Source organism: Lepeophtheirus salmonis, unplaced genomic scaffold (genome assembly GCF_016086655.4).
Source record: "Lepeophtheirus salmonis unplaced genomic scaffold, UVic_Lsal_1.4 unplaced_contig_6689_pilon, whole genome shotgun sequence".
NCBI classification, from domain to species: domain Eukaryota; kingdom Metazoa; phylum Arthropoda; class Copepoda; order Siphonostomatoida; family Caligidae; genus Lepeophtheirus; species Lepeophtheirus salmonis.
In genome coordinates, this window is record NW_027295482.1 from 1 (window position 1) to 23,667 (window position 23,667).

The window sequence follows — 23,667 nt, forward strand, 5'->3', positions numbered from 1 at the left end:
AAATTTTAGATAACTTATATATATAATTTTTATAACTTACTGGACTAGTGCTTCTTAATAGCCAAGAAGCCTTGCTCTAGCTTTAACACGTAGAAATTGTACTACCAGATCTGTTGTAGAGTCCGTGTGGACCAGTCCGAGTCATTGATCTGATCACTGATGGCGATTTGTTGGTTCACTAAGAAGTTTACAATGCAATTCCTGGTGCCAGATCCATTTTGCTCCTTATTGGTAGAGGTCCTTCCCGAAAAGCCTCCCATCAGCAAGCTTCTGCGCGAATTGATAAATTAAGACTTCATCTCATGATTATTTATTTGTTGATAGAGTTTATTCATCTTTTCCCTCATCAGAAGTATAATGGTTTTTAAAGAAGTCGGTTCGAACTCTTTATAAAAAAGTGCTACATTGATGTTTGATATGTTCTACTTTAAAATATATTAAAATTGAATTAAATGCTCTACTTTTACACAAATGAACGCAGAAATGATTTACAAATGACTTCAATGTGGGGAGGATAGACTCATTTAGATCTTATATTATATTATAATACATTTATTCAGATATATGTATGAGGGGGAAAACTTCCCAGGGCAGAACTTCCAAGGGCGAAACTGCCCGGGGCGTAACATCTCTAGAACGAACCGAAATATTTGGACTGTCTTAACTTTTAGCTCGAGGGTGGCATTCATCACAAAAGAAAATATTTTGGATGCTGTAGAAAAACAGATACAGTACACATGTGATTAATTCCTCTTCAATTGCCATAGTTAATGTTAAAGCCTTATGAGACCCCATTATGAGTACCATCACCTCTTGAGCATCCATAACTGTTCCATCACCCACTGTCAATGCCTGTTTGAGAACGTTTCTCCATATTTCCTCCCAAGAAACGGGAGTTAGCCAGAATAGTATCCTTCAAGTGTTTTGACTCTGATCCTTTGATCCTTAATACTAAGGAAGAATCAGGTTCATTAAAAGCAATGCGCCCATCTGCCAAATACCACCAATAAATAAATAACTGCACCCTACTTTTTTATTATTTTCTTCATAGATATCACATTCTTTTTCCAAATCCTATGTTTCCATTGAGTAGGTGAACGCTGTGATGCACAATATCAATATGTATGAAAAGGGTATCTTGCATGTAACTATGATAGCTCTTTGGATGATCCTTGTGTAAATTTATGTACTATCCATGTTGAAAGTTACAACGTCTTTGAAGGACATTTGTCCATCCTGGTGGTATTTTTACTAATCTTTTTTACATTCTGAGAGGGGTTCCACCAGTTGGTAGTCCAGGCAAAATGGCGCTCTTGAGTAGGATTAGGATTCAAATACGTCTAACCACAAGCTTGGCGGCCCATTCTCCGACATCCTTATCATTTGGAAGGATTAAAAGTCTCAATATTGTCTCAGGCAAACTTCTGCAATTGTAAACAATTTACAAGAATTTGTTCAATTGGATTTCTATGAAAGACACTAGCACTGGAGTATATATTTTCGATACATAATGAAATAGATTACCAACATGAATCTGGATTTAACAAAGCTTTCTGAATAATGAAAATGGAGCATCAGCAATGGTTGAGAAAAAAAAGTCTTTGCATTATTATCAAGCAGCGTTTTGTGCAAAATAACTGAATTTAAAAGACATCATGACTGGTGGGGTCGTAAAGTAGTGAATTTTATATTGTGAAGAGAACTGAATCATTGTCAATTTCAAGAATTTTTAAAACAAAGCGAAGCAGAGTCTAGCACCCTAAAAATATTTTACAAATGTTGATGGTTATCCCTGAAAATGCTCGTCCGAGTAAATGAATTGAGATAAAGTTTATATGTGTTTAGCAAGGAATTAACAAAAATATTTTTCACTTTCAAGATACACAGTGCCTTGGGAAATTAGCTTTAGTAGACATCACGACCCCAATAGCAACTTTGATCTCGAACTTCAAGGAAAGAAAGATTGCATTTGTAATATCTGGTGACCTTATTACTGCTTTTGAGAGAAAACTTAAACTGTGTGAATCACATCTCCAAGAAGGACACTACTCTCATTTCCCCAAGTCTCCAAAATCACAAGAGTGATATAATCACAGACATCTTATTGAGCTCTATTAATGATTTGAAAAAAGAGTTTCTCCTTTTTTTTTTGACTGACTTTTTGCAATTATAAAATTTATTTAAATTATTTGGTACTTACGAAACAAATGTGGTGCAAGTGCCAGAAAAAATACAATTTTGGAATTAATTGACTTACTATGATATAATGAATCTTGAAATAGAAATTTCATTTCAAATCCATTCGTTACTTTTACAAGAAATAAACATTACCAACTGGAAATAATAAACATATTGGCGAATAACGCAAAACTGATGATGTCTTTTGATTGGAAGCACATATGTTTGTTAACAATTCCTTTCAAAATGAAGTACACTTAAAAATAATTTGAGAACAAGATTGTGTGACGACCACCTAAATGTGAAGTTTTGTTCCTGTATTTGACAAATATTTCACCTGATATAAAAAAATATCATAAAATAAGCAGAAACAAGTGTCTCATTAAATATTTAGTATCTTCCTACTTTCCTTTTTATTTTTAGTCCAATATAGATTTTTTCTTTTAAATGGAGCTTATATTTCATTTCTTTATTATAATTCCTCTAGTAAAAATAAGGGTATTGCTTAAATAAAATTATATTGAATCTTTGTATTCTAAGCCCCAGTAAATCAATTATACCTTATTCAATAACATGGTGTTCCACCATGACTCTGAAGAAATCTATTTGGCCCCTACTCTCCAAAAGCACGACCCCTGTTCTAGTCGATTGAGCTCTACTGATAGGTTTTGCCTTTTAAAGTTGAGGTTTGTTCTGTACAACTAAAGTATCCATTACTTCCTTTGACAAGACTCGTTTTCGTCTAAAAAGTATTTTTACTTTATGGATTGCAAGATTAACAAATTGTTCTTGGTAATATCAGAGGGGAAGCAATTCCATTGAAAGCAATATGACTATGAGTACAATTTCATTACAATTTATTCTACATTCAGAAGATGCAACTATTGAATGAAGAAGAAACATCCCATGAAACCTCAGCTCACATGTTGTTTAGGTGATTTACTGTGCCACAATGTAAGAAAAAAACTTGTTCAATTTGATTAATTCTATATAAATTGATGAAATTTATGATATCTTTAGTCTGTTCAATAACAATTCTTTCAACATCAAAATAGCATTTGTTTAGAATATAACAAGATTTCTTGAACACAAATTTCAAAGCTTAACCAGAAGTAATACAATTTTTAGGATGAGTACACATCCTAGAAATTTTGTCATGAAGATCTATTTTAGAGTTTGTTATTTGTTCATTTTTTTTCAATAACTTTTATTTTCTTTGAGATGTTTCTTCTTCATCTTTGTTGATTTCTTGTCTTTTCTTCACATTCATCAAGTCCAGACGTGTTTCACACTATAGCCATTAAAATTTACACAATAATTGCATTTACCCTGCAGTCATTTTCTATTTTATTTAAAATTATCTCTGATTTTGCTACAATTAGTAATGCACACATCCACAAAGTCCGACATTTAGTTTAGAACTGAGGGTCAAGGTGATAAAAATAATAAAATCAGCATTGTACGGGTTGAACTTGTATTTTATCACTATGTGCATAAGATTAAAGTCAGCGGTAGAAACTTATTTTTTATTACAAATTCCGATAGCTACAAAAATAGAGTCGATAAATTTCTTGGGAATTGCCATAAAAATAACAGGTAGGTATAGTTGGGAATATAAAAAATAAAAATCAACATGTAAACCCTGATAACTTTAAGAATTTTTTGGAGGAGAGAAAGAATAATGGTCATGAGGTTTCATTAGATCAGGTACAATCAGATGTGACAAGAGAGGAATAAAAAAAGAATTTAAACAAGGAAATTTGGTAGAATTACTCCGATTTCAACCCCAATTCTACTCTGAGGCCAAGAAGGACTTGCATTTATATCTCCTCAACAAATCCTCAGGTCTTTTATGGGTACACGCGAATGTTGAATCAGGTTTAGCATATAATTGAATCTATTTAGGAAAGAATGTTCACATTTCAGAAATTAAATAATATCCCCAACCGCTAAGGAAAAGAAAATGCATCCTTCACATTACCAATTTCAAAAAATAAAATTAAAAATATGGGCAAGCTAAAAAAATGCACCAGATTTCATCACTGTCCAAATGACATCGTCGAACATAGTTTACAAATAGTTTTGTTAAAAAAGAATATTTTTATCCTGATTTTAAAGAAATAACTAAAGGAATTAAAATTATTCTTTAAAAAACTAAACCGACTTTTGTTTACAAGTCATTAAAGGAATATGCTTCCTGTCAACACAAAAGCAAGCAAGAATGATTTTTCTCAAAATTGAGTGCGGAATACAATTTGTATTCTTCTACAAATGATTGCCATTTTCTATTAACAAATTATTAATAATAACCCTTTGGGGGCACCAAAATTAAGCATAAGGCCGTCAAATATGAAAGAATGATAAATTGATGGATTTTGTTTGAAAGACCATATGAGGGCCAATATATGTATATATTCAATCAAATTTTAAACTTTTATTATCTTAACTTATCCCAAAATTGAGTACAAAGGCCATAATTGACTCAAATATGTCTTTAGAAAATGGGTGGTATGTTTATTTGAAGTACAAAAATAAATTGGGATCGTCTCCTCATCTTGTTTTTTGTTCAAGATTGTTCTTATATTGATGGACCCCATATATAAGTTTCAAAATTTCAACGCAGATTATATTTTTTAATTGTTTACAAATGTAATAATAAGAATATACATATATGTAAATTTTAGATTTGTAAAGAAGCAGTGGGTTATTCAACAACACGAGCCATAAAAAGTTGTTCAAATTTTTTTGTTGGTGTCTTTTATATTGAAGTGAAGTTTTAGATATGTTGTCATCATAATTATTGCATTTAATTATATGGACTATATGGACAGTACTTATAGCTGAAGTTAGAGCTTAGGAAAATTATCAGGGGAAATAGATTGAAGAAAAAAAGCAATTAGAAATATGTTTGGATACTTCTGCACACACCTGCTCTTAATAAACACATTATTTGGGCTTAATTAACAATCAATTTATTTAGAAAATTCAAGGAACAACTGCAGTTGGGGCCGGTCATAAGGATTGAAAGTTCTAAGGACCTGCAGCACAAGTCCATAGATTTGACTGGACCGAATATTTTGGGACCAATACAATACTAAACTCATATCACTATAAACTATTGTGTTCATTAAATGTACATACATTATAATTTTAAAAATAGGGAGAAATAATTATGAAGAGCATTAATATTTTGCAGGTTACCAAATATATATATTTTTTTAATTTACGCTTACATGAATTTTGACACTTTCCACATTTCTATTCATACCTATTCTTTATCTAGAGTCTCTTAGTATGAACGATATGAGCTAGAATTAAATGGGATAATCATATAATCTTTTATTTTTCTGTATCATCATAACATTCGGTGTGAGGAAATTTGATTTATCCTCATGCACTAAATATAAAAGCAAAAATAAAACGTAAATCACTCAGAACTTTTTCAAGATGTAAGGCTTTTAAGCAAAAAGAAAGATATTACCTGAGCCCTCTCTTGTAAGTACAAATAAAACAAAAGTAGGGATTAGAAGGTATAAAAACAGGTAGATGCCTTATCCTTTGATAAGCCTTAAGCACAATCAAAATAAGTAAAAGTTGTTCAAGGTCTCACAAATTATAATGATTAGAGATAGTGTATTGGACAATTTGTCTGAACAATTTCCTCACGCCTCCATAGTCACTATGGAGGACATGTATGTCGACGACCTTCTCAAAGGAGCAAATAATGAAAAGAAGGTTGAGTAACTTGTTGAAGACTTAATTAAATTAAATGAACTTGGCGGTTTTGGATTTAGGAAATGGCAGACTAATTGTACAAAGACTTTGCCTCATTTGAGTGATTTTTTTTTAAGAATATGGACATAAATCTTTAGCTATGAAGGAGAAACAAACTCTCAGATATGTTTGAGATCCCAAAAATGATGAGGTTCAATTGGATGTCGAAATTAATGAAGAAAATACTGTACCAACCAAACGAAATCTGTTGGCCGAGTCATCCAAATATCTTTACCCCAAATTTGTTACTCACCTGTGCTATTTATAACAAAGATTCCTTTGCAGAGGGATTGAAAAATAAAAGTGGATTGGGATTCGTCATTGCCTGAGAAAATTGTAAAGGAATGGAATGTATGGAGAAATCAGTTACATTTACTAAATGAAATATAATTTCCTAGGTGTGTTGTTGATGGGTTAGGGTATGATACTTCTGTTGAATTGTGTGTATTTTGTGATGCCTCTCAGAAGGGATAGACTACGTTGCTTTATTTACGTATTGCAAGAGAAGATGGGTCAATATTCATAAATTTCTTAACTAGTAGAACAAGGGTGAAACCTTTGAATGTCTTTAAGTCTATTCCACGAATGAAAGTAGAAGCTGTTGTCATAGCTTCAGAACTGGTTTTTCCTTTCGGGTATATTACTCCCTTACAAGTAAACTCTCTACGCGGTTGGACGGACTCCATGATAGTTTTGCACTGGGTTAAATTGGACCCTTATCGATGGAAGACCTACATTCCCAATAGGGTTCAAAATATTGGGAGAGCGTTAATCCAAACTGTTGGGGAAATGTTTCTGGACATGAAAATCCATCTGATATTGCTAGCCGAGGCGTACTTCCCAAAGAATTGGACGAAGGGACCCACGTGGTTATCACTGCCTTCACATTAATAGGAAACTTTTTGGGGAGTGGTAAGCCAGGATGACAGGATTGAATTAGACACAGAGCAAAAGAAGGTGGTGTTCAATACTATTTTAAGGAATGAACCGTATCGTCTCGATAAACTAATTAGGAGTGTTCCTAATTGGAATAAAATGATGAGAATTACTGCTTGGATTATACGTTTTATTTTTTGTTTTAAAGGAAAAAAAAAGAACGTTTTTATTGAAGCATTGTCTTTTGAGTGAAAATAAGTATCTTCTATTTGTTTGATACGTCGTGAACAGATTTGTTATATGGGAGATATTATCAAGAAGCTCCAAGCAGATGAAAAGTTGGATATTAGATGCAAGCTTGCTTCTTTAAGCCCTTATTAGGATATGGACAACTTAATGATCAAGGTTGGTGGAAGATTGGGGATGTTGTGTTTTAATCAAATGCAGAAAAACATCTTATAGTTCTATCAAAAGAATCATTGCTTGCGTCAACGATTGTTGCTTCAGAGCATATTCGATTATTAAATGCCTGATCGCAGTGTGTTTTATCAATTATAAGGAAACAAGTATTTGATTATTCATGAGGCGAGTTAGCACAATATCAATTTCGTAAATGTATAACTTGCCAGAGAGCATTGGTGAAACCGAGGGCTCAGAAAAATAAAAATTTATGTAAGGCTCCCTTTTTGGAAATATGGTTACCCGGGCTGTTCATTTGGAGTTGGTTAAAAGTCTTTCAACTATGCACATCCTATTAGCATTGAGGCGATTTACTTGTAGACGAGGGATTCTACATACTATATGGTCATGGAAAAAACTTCGATGGTACATTTAGAGCTATTTGCAAGTTTCAATAAAAAAATTGAGACTAGATATTAGTGTGATGCCAAGACAATGGTTTTTGGTGGAAGGTTATACCTCCTAGAGCTCCAAATTAAGGAGTGAAACTCGTATAAAATTCACAAATACTCTTTTGAGTTGTCATTTAATACAGGTAAGTCTGAATTATGAGGAAATGGAGACAGCACTAGTACCCCCATGACCCCGCGACCCCCACAGATTGAGGCTGCTTGAACATTAGACCCCTAACTTCTTTATGAACAGATGCTAGCGAGATAGCTATTACGCCCTCGATGATAATAACTGTTTTTAATGTGATGGACCTTCCAGAAGAATTGGTTGATATGTCGTATGCACCCCATACGAGATGGATAAAGTTGGGTGCTGTTTTTCAGAGAGTTAAGGATCGATAAAAGAGATAATATGTATTAGATCAGCAAAGGAGATTTAAATCGAAAATTAAATCAAGAAATCTGTCTGTTGGACATATTGTGCTTATTGCAGATGAGAATGGGTTTCATAATTGGTCTATCGCTTCTGTTCAGAAGACAATATTGGGATCGGATAGTTTGATAAGATGGGGTGAAGTAAGAACATTAGATGGAATAAGACTACATCGTCCTTATAAACTTGCATTAATTACACCACCTTTTTCTGATGAAAACAATTAGTTTGTCATCAGAGGGGGAGGGGGGTATTTTAGGGAGATAATGTATTCCCCCATTCAAGGAGGGTTGCGTTTGTTTATTTATTAATGTTCCGTGTACGCCTTCCATATTTTGTTTATAATCATCAAAGGTGAAAATCCAATCTGGAATGGGCATGATAAAGCAAAAGGAAACCGAAAATCAACATGGCAACCCAACAACTCCAACGTCAATCCCCAATTCTACTCTAAGTACAACAAGAACTTACATTTATATCTTCTCAACAAATCCTCAGGTTTACGATCTGTCTTTTATGAGCACACACGTACGTTCAATGAGGGTTTGAATATATTGAATTTATTTAGGAAAGGATGTTCACTACTCAGGAATTAAAAAAATAATAATGACAACTGCTAAGGAAAATAAAATTCGTTCTTTTGACTACAATGGCTCCAAGTTATAAATATATTACATTGCAGCCGACCCAATGTGTACTCTTGGGTGTAGGGATATACAAATTTGGATAGTAAACTAATTATATTCGATAAATTACTGATAATCCGGAAATCTCAGACTAATCAGGCTCTTTTTACTCTAGGTATCATAAATTCACATAGGCAGATATGGTTTGAGCCTACCTCTAGCATTAACTAACATTTCCAACAAATTCATTTACATTCAATTAATATTTAAAATTATAAAAAAAGAAGAGAAATTCGTTAGTGTATGAAAATTACTAGGAACTTAATTAAAAGAAATTAATTTAAAAAAATAAGTTATTTTTTTATGACAAGGATAGAGTCTAAAACATAATCCAATTTTAAAATTGATATACTTTAAATGAATATTTGCAGGAAAAATTTACTAATTAATGTAAAAAGATAAAAAGTTTTAATTGATACTGACTAATAGCAATTAACTACAATAACAAAAGTTATTGAATATTTTCAATTTTATATTCTTTTAATGAGTACTGGATATGTTGATCACAAGTCTTTCATAGATTTTTTGCTATGAATTTGGTTATTGAACAGTTTAAATTTGATTTTTTGAGTATTTTTATCCTTTTTATGGATTTAATCCACATTTTGAGAACGAAAAAAGTAATCATCCTGACAAAAAAATGTATTCTTTGCAAAATTGTATAGTTGTTTAAAAAATGTACTTATATTTTATATCCAATAATTCAATTCTTAGAAAATGCAATTTACATTTTTTTAAACAATCATAATTTTAAGGGGTTTTATTTGAAATATTCACAACACTTTGGTTTTTAAATTGTTTTTAGCAAAAAAAAAAAAAAATTATTTAAAGCATGAATAATTAGAATTTAATTTGCATTTTGGTATTTAGAGGTTAAGTGTGAAATATTATAAACTCCCGTGATAGTTAATTATTTTTCATTAAAAAGAAAATAAATAAATTTACTTGTCAATAAGTAAACAATGGAGTTTTTAAGGGGTATATTGTTATACCTTTCATTTATTAATCAAATCAAAAACAATTTAATACAAATACTCTTTTGTGAATTAAACCCGTATTATTTACGTTTCAAATTAATTCATTTTATGTAAAACAATTAAAAACCCAAGGAATTATTCAAACTAAGCCCATAAAAGTTGTGGCTTTTAACTTTTAAATTGTATTTTCTTAAGATTGAATGATATCATAGTTATGGAATTTATGCGCATATTTGAAATCCACATAATAATTATCAAGAAATGAAATAATTCTTTTGTGGGTTACAGATTTTTTCTGACTCAAAAGTTAATTTCTACATATAAAACTCTAAAAATACATGAAACTATGTAAAATTGGTAGATTAATACTTCCATTCATTTTGTTATTTAATTGGAAGGACATACAACTACATAAAATATGCATAAAAACAACATATTATGAAAGCGACAGACTAAACACAGCATTGTTCCATTGTTGTCATTTTATGAGGGAACGTAGTTTTGGAGTAGTTAATTTTCTTTGTTCAATAGTTTAAGCCCGATACTAGTAGATTGAAAAGGAATACAAGTTCATCACTTTTAAAATTTTCAATTATCATATTAGGACACGTTTATCTTTTTTTTTTTTTTAAAGAAGGTTCCCTTAACCCTTTCGGGATTATAAGGTCCCTGATGATATTTTTATCCAACTTTTTGATATTTTTTTACTCAATGGGATATACAAAACAATTTTTTCATTAATTTTCAAAGATTGTATACCTAGGTTTCGAAATATTTTTGGGAACACCGGTGTCCCTATTGTCCTGAAGGGTAAAAAGATGAAAGATGTAAAGTATTTTTCATTCTTATAATTATTTCTTGAAACATACCTAAACATTTTCTTTTTTAAATAAAAAAGTAAATTTTCTATTATTATCATAAATAAATAACTATACTTTTTAAGCATGATAATCACAATAACCATTCCTTTACTTTTGTTCAGAAGCAAAAATAAAAACACCTGGCATAATTTTATTTTAATATGAGTTTTATTCTATATTTTTTTTATTGTTGGAATTTCTACATTTCACTCTCGTCAAAAAAATTGTTGGTAGTTTGAGTATAATAGATTGAGGAATGCATTTTCGTTGTGATGCATGACTTGTTTGTAAACTTTGCATTCGACTACTGTATTTACCCAAGTGATTTTGCTAAAATAATTAACAACAAAAATATCCAAGAGATAAAAAAAGCCTCAAGTCATAACAATAATAACATTTGTTACAAACTTTTTACCATTATAAAGTATTTCATACATATTGTTACCCCTAACGTATTTACCCTCCAGGACAATAGGGGCACCCACGTCCCTTTATTTAAAACATAAAAATAAAAAATAAAAAAATTACGTATCAACTTGAAATTTTTACAGTAGTTTAAATAGATATATTGCAATATAAAAAATGTAATATAATTTCTAAATTAGCAAAAACTGTCTAATTATAAATAATTTAACTTGATCGTACAAATTATCAAAATTTATCAGAACTGAAATCTGTTTAGATAAGATATTTATTTAAAAAAGATAAATATGACTATAAAGTAAGTGAAAGAACAGTTAAAGATGGTCATTTTTAAGTAAAAAGACCATTTTTGAATGATTATAAGAAAAGTTGAAGGCAATTAAATTAGTGTCACGCCCATTTCCCTATTGTGCCGAAAGGGTTGGTCTGATGGAAGTGCAATGATAAAGGTAAAAGTAAACATTATAGTATTACAATTACTACATCTGGTCCGGGAATCGTCTTTGAAGTAAATATCATAATGTATGTATATTGTTTTCTCTAGGAGGGAGCGAACCTATTCACATTATTCAAGAAAGTAATTTCCCCCGAGCGCCTTCTCCATTAATCTTCGTCGCTCCATAGATGGAAAATGGGTTTGTAATTTTGTTTAACACACTCAATCATTTGCTATATTGGTTCTTAGAACATTTGCCTAAAACTCTTTTGCCAAAAGCCACTTTGTAGAATGCAATTTTGTCAAATGAACAAAACATTGCCAAATAGTGATGTAAATTGTATGGTCTTTTTTGATGGCTCTTTTTGTGAATTGATAATTTGAAGAATGAATTTTAAGTTCCTTAGCATTTGTCATTATTATTTCTTCATTGAGTAGTGAACTTCCTTTCCTAAATAGATTCAATTATATTCAAAAATTGATTGAACGTTCGTTTGTAGTCATAAAAGAGGGAGAGTAACTTTGAGGTTTTTGTTGCTGAGGTTTAATTGTAAGTCGTTGTTGGACTCTAAGTAGAATTGGGATCGACATCGGATTCTTGTGACTGTCGTCTTTTATTGCCTTCTCCCCCTCCTCCCTTGTAACAGCTGATTGTGGCTTATCTCCACCAAAACATTTCTCAAATAGTTTGGGTTGCCATGTTGATTTTCTTTTTCCTTTTTAAGAGGCTTATTATACAAACAATTTTCATCCCTTTCCCAAAAGAAATGATCAATATATTTGTTGATTATTCATGTTGCATAATTATTGTAATCATGATATCCATTAATGTTAGTTCAATTTTAAATCATAAAATGTTTAACTATTTACCTCGAATTGTAATGATTAAGTGTTGATTAAATCAATATTGTTTAACTTTATTATGAAGTTGCTTTAGCAGTCGACTTAAACTCTAATTAGAACCATTGTAAAGATTATCGCACAAATAAATCACGGTATTACCTCACTTACAAATATATATCCAGTGTATTTATTATCAGCTTAACGTTTTGTCACGTACTTAACTATATGTACCTTTTTTTCATACTAATTTGATAATTAATATAGGTTGAGCGATTGAATTAATTCATATTTCGACATAGTAAAGTATAAACAATTAGTTACAAAGTAACTACAAACATGAGTTCTCTAGCTTACGTACAAAAGGAGAAAATGACAATTGAACGTGATTGACGAATTTCCATTACTGCACTCCATTCAGTTGGGCGTCTCTAGGACCCCACCTACTCTTTTAGCATGTCTAAAACGTTAGAAAGGAAGAACGGTTCCCTCAATAAGGCCAAACTGGACCTGGAAGAGTTAAAGAAAACAGCCCAGGCCAATTCCCTAAAGTCCATGAGGGAAAAACATTGAGACATTATCGACTCTAGAACCCTAATTAAAACAAACCCCGTACCCTATTCATTTTATCTATGGACTTTTTAAAGTCCAAAAATAGGATTCTTTCGAATGTGATCTTTTTTTAATGAAAAGAGAACAATTATTTTTCTTATCCAACCAAATTCTAGTCATTATTGTCTATAATGTAGATCTTTAAATCTCTAAAATAAAAGGAGTAATTTTTTTTTCTCTATATTTACATAATAATCTATTTTTTGAGAGCAGGATAAAAAAATGTGGACAGACATGTTGTTGAACTTGAGTGCATTGTCGTCCATAACTTATATAAAAAAAAGGGGTTTTTCAATTACTTTGTTTTTTTTTTACATTTTGAAAAAGAGCCTGAATCTGAACTACCCTTCAGAAAAATTTAAAATAAATAAATAATTTTGTATAGTTAAAAACGTTTTAACGCTAACTAAGTTAAAAGTTGGGAGCAAAGAGGATGTCGCATTGTGCTATGATTCTTAGGTGGAAAATGAAATCATATGACCTAAGCACTCGTATATTAAAAAAATTAAAAAAAACGAAAATTGACACGGTAATCCTTGAAATTTGTTGAGTATTTTATTGGAGAAAAGCTCTGCTGTCGTTATGTTTTATTATAATAGCTATTAACAGCTCTAGAATGAAGAAAATAAACGCAAATCCAACTATTTAAAAAAAAGGCTTTATTCATATTGTTGATGTCTTGTACGAAAGATTTAAAGCAATAAAAAATCTTAGGAAAAACTGTCTTACGAAAAACATAAATAAACATTCTAGTGTAAAATTAGACCACCTTACCCAGACCTAACAACAATAGGAGTATCAATTGAAACAGAAAAAGGATAAAATAATGTAACACTAGTGTAAAACTCTTCAATTTATGACGTTAATCTCTCTTCAAAAAATTATTATACCGCTGCACGATCCTTTTCAACGTAGTATAGTATCAAAGGGAATAAGATGAGTAATCAAATCAAGGGCATAGTTCCATACTACCTACCAAGTTTGGAACCTTATGGGGGAAAAGGCATATTTCGCAGGGGCTGATATAATTATTGCCCTCATATCTTGCCTGTACATTTTTAGCCAGCTTTGAAGAGATGAGAGCCTTGGTATTTAAAATAACAAAATGTATTGCTCGACTTTCTTGGGATGATTTTCGCAATGAGACCCCAAATAAAATTATCCTTATTATTTCCCTAATATTGTGCATTGTCATATCCATGTTCAATGACAAGAACTCTTGAAGTATTGTGACAAAAGGGCATTCAGCAAAGGAGTGTTGAACACTATTAAAGAGCCTGTCACTATCTTTGGAAGGACTATTAAAAAGTGACAACCAATGGAAATTTGAAAATGTGAAGTGAAAAAAATATCATACTTGTTTTAGGTCATACTATTTACAACTCTATTCATAGAGTACTACTTTCCTTTAATCTCAACCCCTGCTAAAGCAATAATTTTAACCTTCATAGCTCTTTAACTAATGGCATAATCATAAAATAAGATTGTTGAACATTACTCAAGGAAAAGAAAAAAGCTACGAACAACCTAAGCCAAGAAATATAAATCAAATGTGCATTATTAGTATTTTTTTTAAACATCTTACGACAAAAAAACAACAACAACAATATCTCAATGTATTTATGCATTGCCTGTTTGAGTGTGCGTATCTTCAACAGTCCATAAATAATTCGATAAGTTTGTTTATTGATTGTTTCTCTTGTGAAGAAATTTATCTCACAAATTTGTGAAGTTTCGGCGGGTTTCTTTTGCTTTATTTTTGAGTGCTCTGGCTTTTGCTAAATTTAAAATTTCCCAATTTTTTTAAACTTTACAGTTCTGTTTTCCTTTAGTCTAAAAAGTGTAAACGTCGCTTTTCTTCTCCATCATCTGAAAAATAAAAGAGTTTATATTATATAAACATTATTGTTTCTATTTTTATCATTATGGGGGTAATCTCGGAAGATAATTTATTCGACCAAATTCATAAGAAGATGAGCTATCCAAGAATTGTAGTAAGTGGCGAATAAAGTATAAAAAGATGCGTCAAAGAATATCAATTTATACTTTGATTTTGAATAGGACACATTTTTCCTTGTATTAACAGAGGATAATGATAGTTGCTTCAGACCGGCTCTTCGATTTGTGGATGTCATTAATGCTGCAATTTTTTTGGCTGTTTCAAGGAAGATAAAATATTTGGCATGAATCCAAAAACACTCCCTTTGTCACACAATTTTCTAGTTACACGATCGAGTCGATTTGAGAAATAGTGCTCTGGATCTGAAGAGGGTGTACAAGACTCTGATTCCAACAGTGAACAGTTGTGACACTATCTTAAAAATGATGATTCAAATTAGACGAGAATCAAAATTTTGAAAAATTGAAGCTCTAAACACAATAGGGAGAGTACAAAATGAGTCATAGACAGCAAGATGGCTATCATGGAAAAGTTATGGACCATGTTCCCTTTAAGTGCCCACTATAGAATAAAGCTGCTCATTTAAAGTTTAAAGTACGTAAGTCTGCAATATGGAAAAAACTTGGAAAATGATTGCAAGTTCCTTTACATATACCAAAGTCACACAAAGGAAGAAAGTGATTAATAGTTTACTTGCGACACAAGAACCAATCTTTGGAAATATGATCTCCAAGATTGTTAATATAAAAAATAGGGACAATATATCAGAGCTTAAATTCAAGGAACTTGACCAAAGAAGGGAAAAAAGTACTCTCTCCTCAAGACAGTTGCAAAATAACAATACCACTCTCCACTCCTCAGGCCTGTATGAGCTACGCAAAAATCTTCTTACTCTATCTGAGAAATGATTCACGCATTGAGTTGTGTCAGGAACACTAGAGGTATTGGGATACCTATCAAATAATCCTAAATAGTACTTCTGCAGTTCAGAAAGAGAGACATCTTCACACCTTCTGTGAGTGTCCAGTTATTAAACTTATTTAGTCCACTCTTGCAGAGATGATAAAGGAACGCTTCGGAGACTTAGCGAACAGAAAGCTTAGATCTTAATTATTTCATTAATATAATCTCTCAATACTGAATACTTTCAAATCGCAGTCTATAACTAAATAATTTATCTTGATCAATTTAAATGGGAGGAATTCATAATTAGTTTATGCTCCCAGCTGCATGAATCATAATTAAAACTATTTAGATTTTTATATGAAAGTGTACTTTTACAAAATACCTTTGAGCGAAATTACCTTTGGTAAATTTTCTTTGAACTAAAAATTAATTTCTTGTGTTTTTACATACACATAACAATTTTTACCTTAATCATATCATAGGTATATGTAAATATATTTTCAGATATTTAACAAAGCATAAAATAATATAATATGAAATTGTAAGGAGGATTTGCGTTAAATTGACATAGATAAGCATCTTCACCTAAAAAGAATTAAACTTTCCAACAATCAATTTATTTTATAAAATAATCACACTATGAAAACGTTTATATCTCCGAACAATTGTTTTTAAACAAGTCATATATCACGTTAAATTTGACAATGTCAATAGCATGATCCCAGTAATCACCAACCATCCTTACATAATTTCAAAGAAAACACACAACCTTTTAGCTGCAGAGGACATCACTATTCCTCTTAAGTTTTTTATAGAATTGGTTCACCGCATTCCAATTTATTGGAAATAAGAGATTTGGAGCTCCTTTCTGAGCTTTTGTTTTGTAAGCAAGCCGAATACAATTGTTGTCTTTAAGGTATTAACGTTTCCCCCTCCTTATAAAGAGAAACAAATTCACGAAAGAAAGGAAACCAAAGGGCAATCGACAAAATCATGCAAATTATCGTTAAAAACTTTCCACAATCGTTACAGAAATCATAGAAAACAATACAGTTTGTCGAATTCTGGAATGCAGGCCTAAATTTTTGCATTCATTTTGTCTCACAATATCCACTGATGATGTAGAATCAAAATACAGGATCCCCGTACCATATAATTCTTTGTTCAGCTGCCCAAGTCTGGGAAATAGACTCCAAAAAACTGTTATTACTTCTGAGCATAATCCAAGAATATATACTAAAAATAAACACAGTCGATCTCCATTCGAGATCTGGTTCATTGTATATCAGTTAAAAATTTTACTTATATTTTGCGTAAAACTCGGCTCAAGAGTAGCAGTCCACCACCAAGATGTTTTCTGAGTCTTTTAAGAGTCGGAATATAGGTCTTGTGAAAGAAACACAAGGCAATTTGCTTTACAAGTTCTTGACAGCCTTACATAGGACTAAATGAATGATAAACGTATTATAAAAGTCAATGTGTAACCGAATTTGAATTAGAATCTACTTGACTTTCATACTCAATGCCAATATATTAGTTTTTCCTTTGATATTGCTACCCATAAGCTTTGATTCTATAACTGGACGCCATTCACCTAATGGAAGAATACTAATTTTTATTTGATTAATTTTAAACCCAGACTTCTTTTTAATTTTTTTTGAAAAATGACAAGATAGCCTCAATCCTCCGTATGAGTTGGCTTCTATAAACAACGTCACATGATCGGCGTAAAGATCAATTATTTGGGGTTCGTCATCTAATAAAATACCACAGCCATCATAATTGTGTTTAATTTTTATGGCTTATTCTTCTATGGCCATAACAAACTATAGAGGAACATTTTGACATTCTTGACGACAGCTTTTATTTACCATTATAGGGTTACTTTTTTCTATATCAATAATAGAGGTCTTATTAAAGAGTAAAGAATGAACAGAGTTGTAAAAAGCTTTGCAAGAAATTTCTTCGTAGTATAGAGAATTTACTGTCTTAAATGCTTAACGAAAAACAACAGCGATTAGGGCGCCATATTTTTTACTACTTTTTACAGAATGGGCCTTATCTGATGAGTAAAAATCTTTTAATTCAATATTGGCTGAATCTGATCAGTAATTACTCTAGAAAAAATTCGAGATGTCTCATTTAGAACTTTTATCGGCCTCTAGTGACCAATGGCTGTCCCATTTCCTTTTATTGGAATTAATTTTTTCCTTTTGTGATTAATTCAGGAAGATTTCCGTATCTTTCCATGGATTTACCAATACATAGTAAATAAGGAACAATCTCGTCTTTAAACAGAGGAAAAAAAATCCTCCTATCCCATCAGGACCGAGAGCTTTGTTGTCAATAAATTTATATATAATGCAGTTCAACATTATTTCACAAGAAAAAACAGGAGCCGTTGATTTCTTACAACATTCTGGAAAAAGAACTCTCTACTCAACAATCGTGGCCTGATTTTTGTTGTTGTTGTTGTTGCTTGAAAAAGGATATGATTTCGTTGGTTTGAATCAAAACGTTACCATTATAAATTGGAATCGGATCCGCGAAAATAATGTTTAATTTGTGATTCGTATGTATTATTATTTATTACTTGGGATTCTCTGTTTTCTTTTTCGAGACCATTATAACATGTGAATCTTCCAAGACTGCCTTCCCTTCAATGTGAAATTTAGAATCTATATTTTTCCACAGGCAACAAAAATTTGTTGACTTTTGTGCAATGTGAACTCTTAATTCCAGTTCGTTTCAAATGATAAATAGTAAATGAATATTTGTAAATGCTTGAGGCGCTTTTAAACATAAATTTGAATGACCAAATTTGATTTTCAATCTACTAGCTACTAATTCATTTGGCATATCCCCTGAGATTTAAGCTTAAAAATAATCCAAATTCCTTTCGCACTTGCAGAATTTTAGTACTAGAGTATTTATCTTGGTAACAATCTCTTCTTTGTCTAAATAGTAGTTAAAACTTACTGGTTAAAATTGCAATATTTGTTCGTATTAGATAAATATTTTTTTATAACTCTATTTTCCCTCTTTAAGGATGAAAATGTCAAAAATAAATATTAGCCGTCTAAATAATTTCATGTTCCTATAGATTATCAAATGCATTTATATTAATAGGCATAAGTACCACTAAAAACATATCAGTTATATGTTATAACCAGACTAAAGTAAAATATTGATGTGTAGACTATATAAATTGTTGAATTACGCTTATGACCATGATTTGCATAAGTTAAATTCCTTTTTATATTCATATATACTTATTTTGTTATGTATTTTTAAATCATTTTGCACCAAAGATAGGCCAAGATTCTTCTTTTAGAGGGAGATGTTAACACTCCCACGACTTATTAATTAATGAACAAAAAAGAAGAAAGAGCACGCGCATCAACCTTTTTCCTTTTCTTAAAGGGTAAATTTGGGGTTGTGAAAAGCATGTTTTGCACAAGCGCGTCCGCAAATACAAGTTCAACTATCTAGTTTCTCTGTTTTATTTCCGACATAAACAAACCTTTATTCATAAATCATACTTGAAGAACGATGGGTAATTTTGAGCATGGCAACTTATCTGCTAATTTACTACACATAGAAGTTTTCTTTGACCAAAATATAGCTGTAGCTTGGTACTATTCAATCAAAATAATATTATTAAGAAAATCTACTAATGTAAGTTATAATTTATTGTATGATACAAATAGTATTAAGTGTCATAATATAAAAATTAAATTACAAATATCAATATAAAATGCAGATATGACAAATCGTAAATTGCACGTGAGTAAATACAATGCTAATTATAATAATTTTGCATGAGGCTGCAGATATTAATTTGCTACATGGGGACGTAAAACCATTTAGATAATGAAAAATCTGTCATGAAAATCTAAGTCTAAGGGAGAAATAGTCTTAAATTTCGTCGAAATACTATTAATTCGCAAGGAAGAAGTTGAGTATTAAATTACGCAATGGCAAAATCGTAGCGTTTGAACTCCTATTTGAAAGAACATTCAAGGATGATGTCTAATAAGGAGATCAAATTGACCGGAGTGTGGAAGTATAGAGAAACACAATTGAGATTGTTTGATGCTGCAAATAAAATATGTGAAGTATATATTAATGGAGAATAGTATAAACGGCAGAGATGTCTAATGACTTGTCTAAATGGTTTAGTATCAAAAGGTGTTATTGCAGATACAAAGTCAAGTGGAGTCAATAAATATGGAAGAAGAAGAATTAAATACCGTAGGATATCGTGGAACAAAAGCCAAGAAAGATTGTGTAGACCCATGTACAAGATGTGGCAAGAGAGGCCACTATGCAAGTGTATACAAGTCTCTAAAAGAAAACTCTATTTCGATCATCAACTCTATTTAAAAATTTGAACTGAATAAATTACCCACCGATGCATTTAATGTCCATAGAAATTACTTAAAAAATATAATAGCTTCATATGACAGTGGTGCAATTGTATCTGTCGCTGGGTCAAGAGTTCAAAGTAAATATGGATTTCAACCCAATTAAAAGAGTATGTTTTAGAACAGGGTTTCCTAAACTTTTTCAGGCTAACACCCCTTTGTCTTCAATATAAACTTCTAGATCCCACCCTAAACAAATATAAGTTTTCCTTCCAAAATGAAAATAATAGGATGGGTGTATTAGGGCGTTCTACCAAATATGATTGTGGAAAAACAATAAAATATACTTTTTTTTAACAAACAATCTTGGAATGATATTTTGAACTTTGGACTATCTATTGTCGTTTTCTCCAATTTCAAGATAGAAAGACAAAGTATGATTTGCGAGCAAGCATATACAATGTACACATCCTTCTTGATTAAAAATAATTCTTGCTCTACTTCTTGTCTACGTCTTGAAGCTATGTGCCTCTAAATAAAAAGCACCTATTTTTCACTTTAAATAAAGATAATTCGAGTTATAAGTATAAATGCAGACATATTTTAAAAAGGTTTTAGAATTTTTAACATTCAGCTTTAAAATATATAAGAATTATTTATCCCTATCTTCAACACTGAGGGCTTAAAATAACTTTGAACTAATAATTTGAGCTAATTTGATTGGCCATTTGGACAGACATTTATGTGGAGACTTTACCTTATTGACTTGATTGAGATTGTAAACGCAAACACTGTCAAGATAATCGTCATAAGCTCAGTTTATATGTCATTTTAAGAAAATTTTGTACCGTGTAGATTTAAAGTTTTCATCACTGATGCCGCCTCGTATTATCTCAAAAAAAGAGAAAATCTTCTAACAAATTTCCCAAAATTTATTCACATTCCATGTTGAATCCCCAAATGGAGTGAAAGTTTTGTAAACATTTAATTGTCAACACGTAAATATTAACAATATTTTTTAATAATTTGTTAATATTTTGCCTCATTTCTGTTTTTTTAGATTTGGTGACAAAGTTATCCATTCATCCTTTATTATCATAAAAGTAATGACTACACTTCCTGTAATGATGGGTTTGATGTTCTCTAATTAACTAACAATATATTTTGTCTTGCATAAATTTACAGAATATAATATACATATATATATTTATTTATACGGAAGTTTTATATTAATAATATATACAACAATCCCTCTTCCTTCATGTGTAAATAAATGAATAATTTAAGTTAAAGTTATATTCTAAACCAACGTTTCCCAAAGTGGGCGATACCATCCCTTTTAGGGGGTAATGCAAAAGGGGGATGGGGGGAAGGTAGAGCAAAAAAGCGGGGATAACATATAATTACATACAACAAACAAATTGATATACAAAATTTAAAAAATGTGATTACAAGGTAGCAGCAATGGATATATTGAAAATTATACATTTGATAGGATAGAAGTACGTTATATTGAGATCGTATTATTGTACTTCATTATTGATGCCTTTATATTTTATCCAGTCCTCAGTATACTTTTACTTTCTAATGCAAATACACTACTTAGAATAAATACTTACTTATACTTTAGTTAAAAACGTGGAATTTCAAAAGTAAGATCCATAAACTAAACTCCAAATTATTTACCCTAAAACATCAAGCAAGTACTTACAGGACATCCAGTAATTATGAAACTGTATTAAAATATTTTTTCCATAAATAACACTATCCAACAAAATCACACTTATTTTTATGCTCAGCTTAGTACAATTTTATCCCCTGATTCCAAATATGGCATTATTTTTTTTCTCATAGCCTCGTGCCCTTCAGAATAAGGCCATACATTTTTATTTTTTTTTTGGCTATTTTTAAGGTTCAAAGTTATTTTAAGCCCTCAGTGTCCAAGATAGGGATAAATAATTCTTATATATTTTAAAGCTGAATGTTAAAAAATTCTAAAACCTTTTTTAAAATGTCTGCATTATACTTATAACTCGAATTATCTTTATTTAAAGTGAAAAATAGGTGCTTTTTATTTAGAGGCACATAGCTTCAAGACGTAGACAAGAAGTAGAGCAAGAATTATTTTTAATCAAGAAGGATGTGTACATTGTATATGTTTGCTCGCACATCATACTTTGTCTTTCTATCTTGAAATTGGAGAAAACGACAATAGATAGTCCAAAGTTCAAAATATCATTCCAAGATTGTTTGTTAAAAAAGTATCTGACCTTCATCCAGTATTATGAAATAAGGTGAAAATATATTTTATTGTTTTTCCACAATCATATTTGGTAGAACGCCCTAATACACCCATCCTATTATTTTCATTTTGGAAGGAAAACTTATATTTGTTTAGGGTGGGATCTAGAAGTTTATATTGAAGACAAAGGGGTGTTAGCCTGAAAAAGTTTAGGAAACCCTGTTCTAAAACATACTCTTTTAATTGGGTTGAAATCGATATTTACTTTGAACTCTTGACCCAGCGACAGATACAATTGCACCACTGTCATATGAAGCTATTATATTTTTTAAGTAATTTCCATGGACATTAAATGCATCGGTGGGTAATTTATTCAGTTCAAATTTTTAAATAGAGTTGATGATCGAAATAGAGTTTTCTTTTAGAGACTTGTATACACTTGCATAGTGGCCTCTCTTGCCACATCTTGTACATTGGTCTACACAATCTTTCTTGGCTTTTGTTCCACGATATCCTACGGCATTTAATTCTTCTTCTTCCATATTTATTGACTCCACTTGACTTTTTATCTGCAATAACACCTTTTGATACTAAACCATTTAGACTAGTCATTAGACATCTCTGCCGTTTCTACTATTCTCCATTAATATATACTTCACATATTTTATTTGCAGCATCAAACAATCTTAATTGTGGTTCTCTATACTTCCACACTCCGGTCAATTTGATCTCCTTATTAGACATCATCCTTGAATGTTCTTTCAAATAGGAGTTCAAACGCTACGATTTTGCCATTGCGTAATTTAATACTCAACTTCTTCCTTGCGAATTAATAGTATTTCGACGAAATTTAAGACTATTTCTCCCTTAGACTTAGATTTTCATGAAGATTTTTCATTATCTAAATGGTTTTACGTCCTCATGTAGCAAATTGATATCTGCAGCCTCATGCAAAATTATTATAATTAGCATTGTATTTACTCACGTGCAATTTACGATTTGTCATATCTGCATTGTATATTGATATTTGTAATTTAATTTTTATATTATGACACTTAATACTATTTGTATCATACAATAAATTATAACTTACATTAGTAGATTTTCTTAATAATATTATTTTGATTGAATAGTACCAAGCTACAGCTATATTTTGGTCAAAGAAAACTTCTATGTGTAGTAAATTAGCAGATAAGTTGGAATGCTCAAAATTACTCATCGTTCTTCAAGTATGATTTATGAATAAAGGTTTGTTTATGTCGGAAATAAAACAGAGAAACTAGATAGTTGAACTTGTATTTGCGGA

The 23,667-nt window shown here is 30.9% G+C and overlaps 1 pseudogene; it reads right to left on the reverse strand.

Moving 5' to 3' along the window:
- Positions 1-642: 642 nt before the first annotated feature.
- On the reverse strand, positions 643-1,374 carry LOC121128830 (glucosamine-6-phosphate deaminase 1-like; annotated as a pseudogene).
- Positions 1,375-23,667: the final 22,293 nt, after the last annotated feature.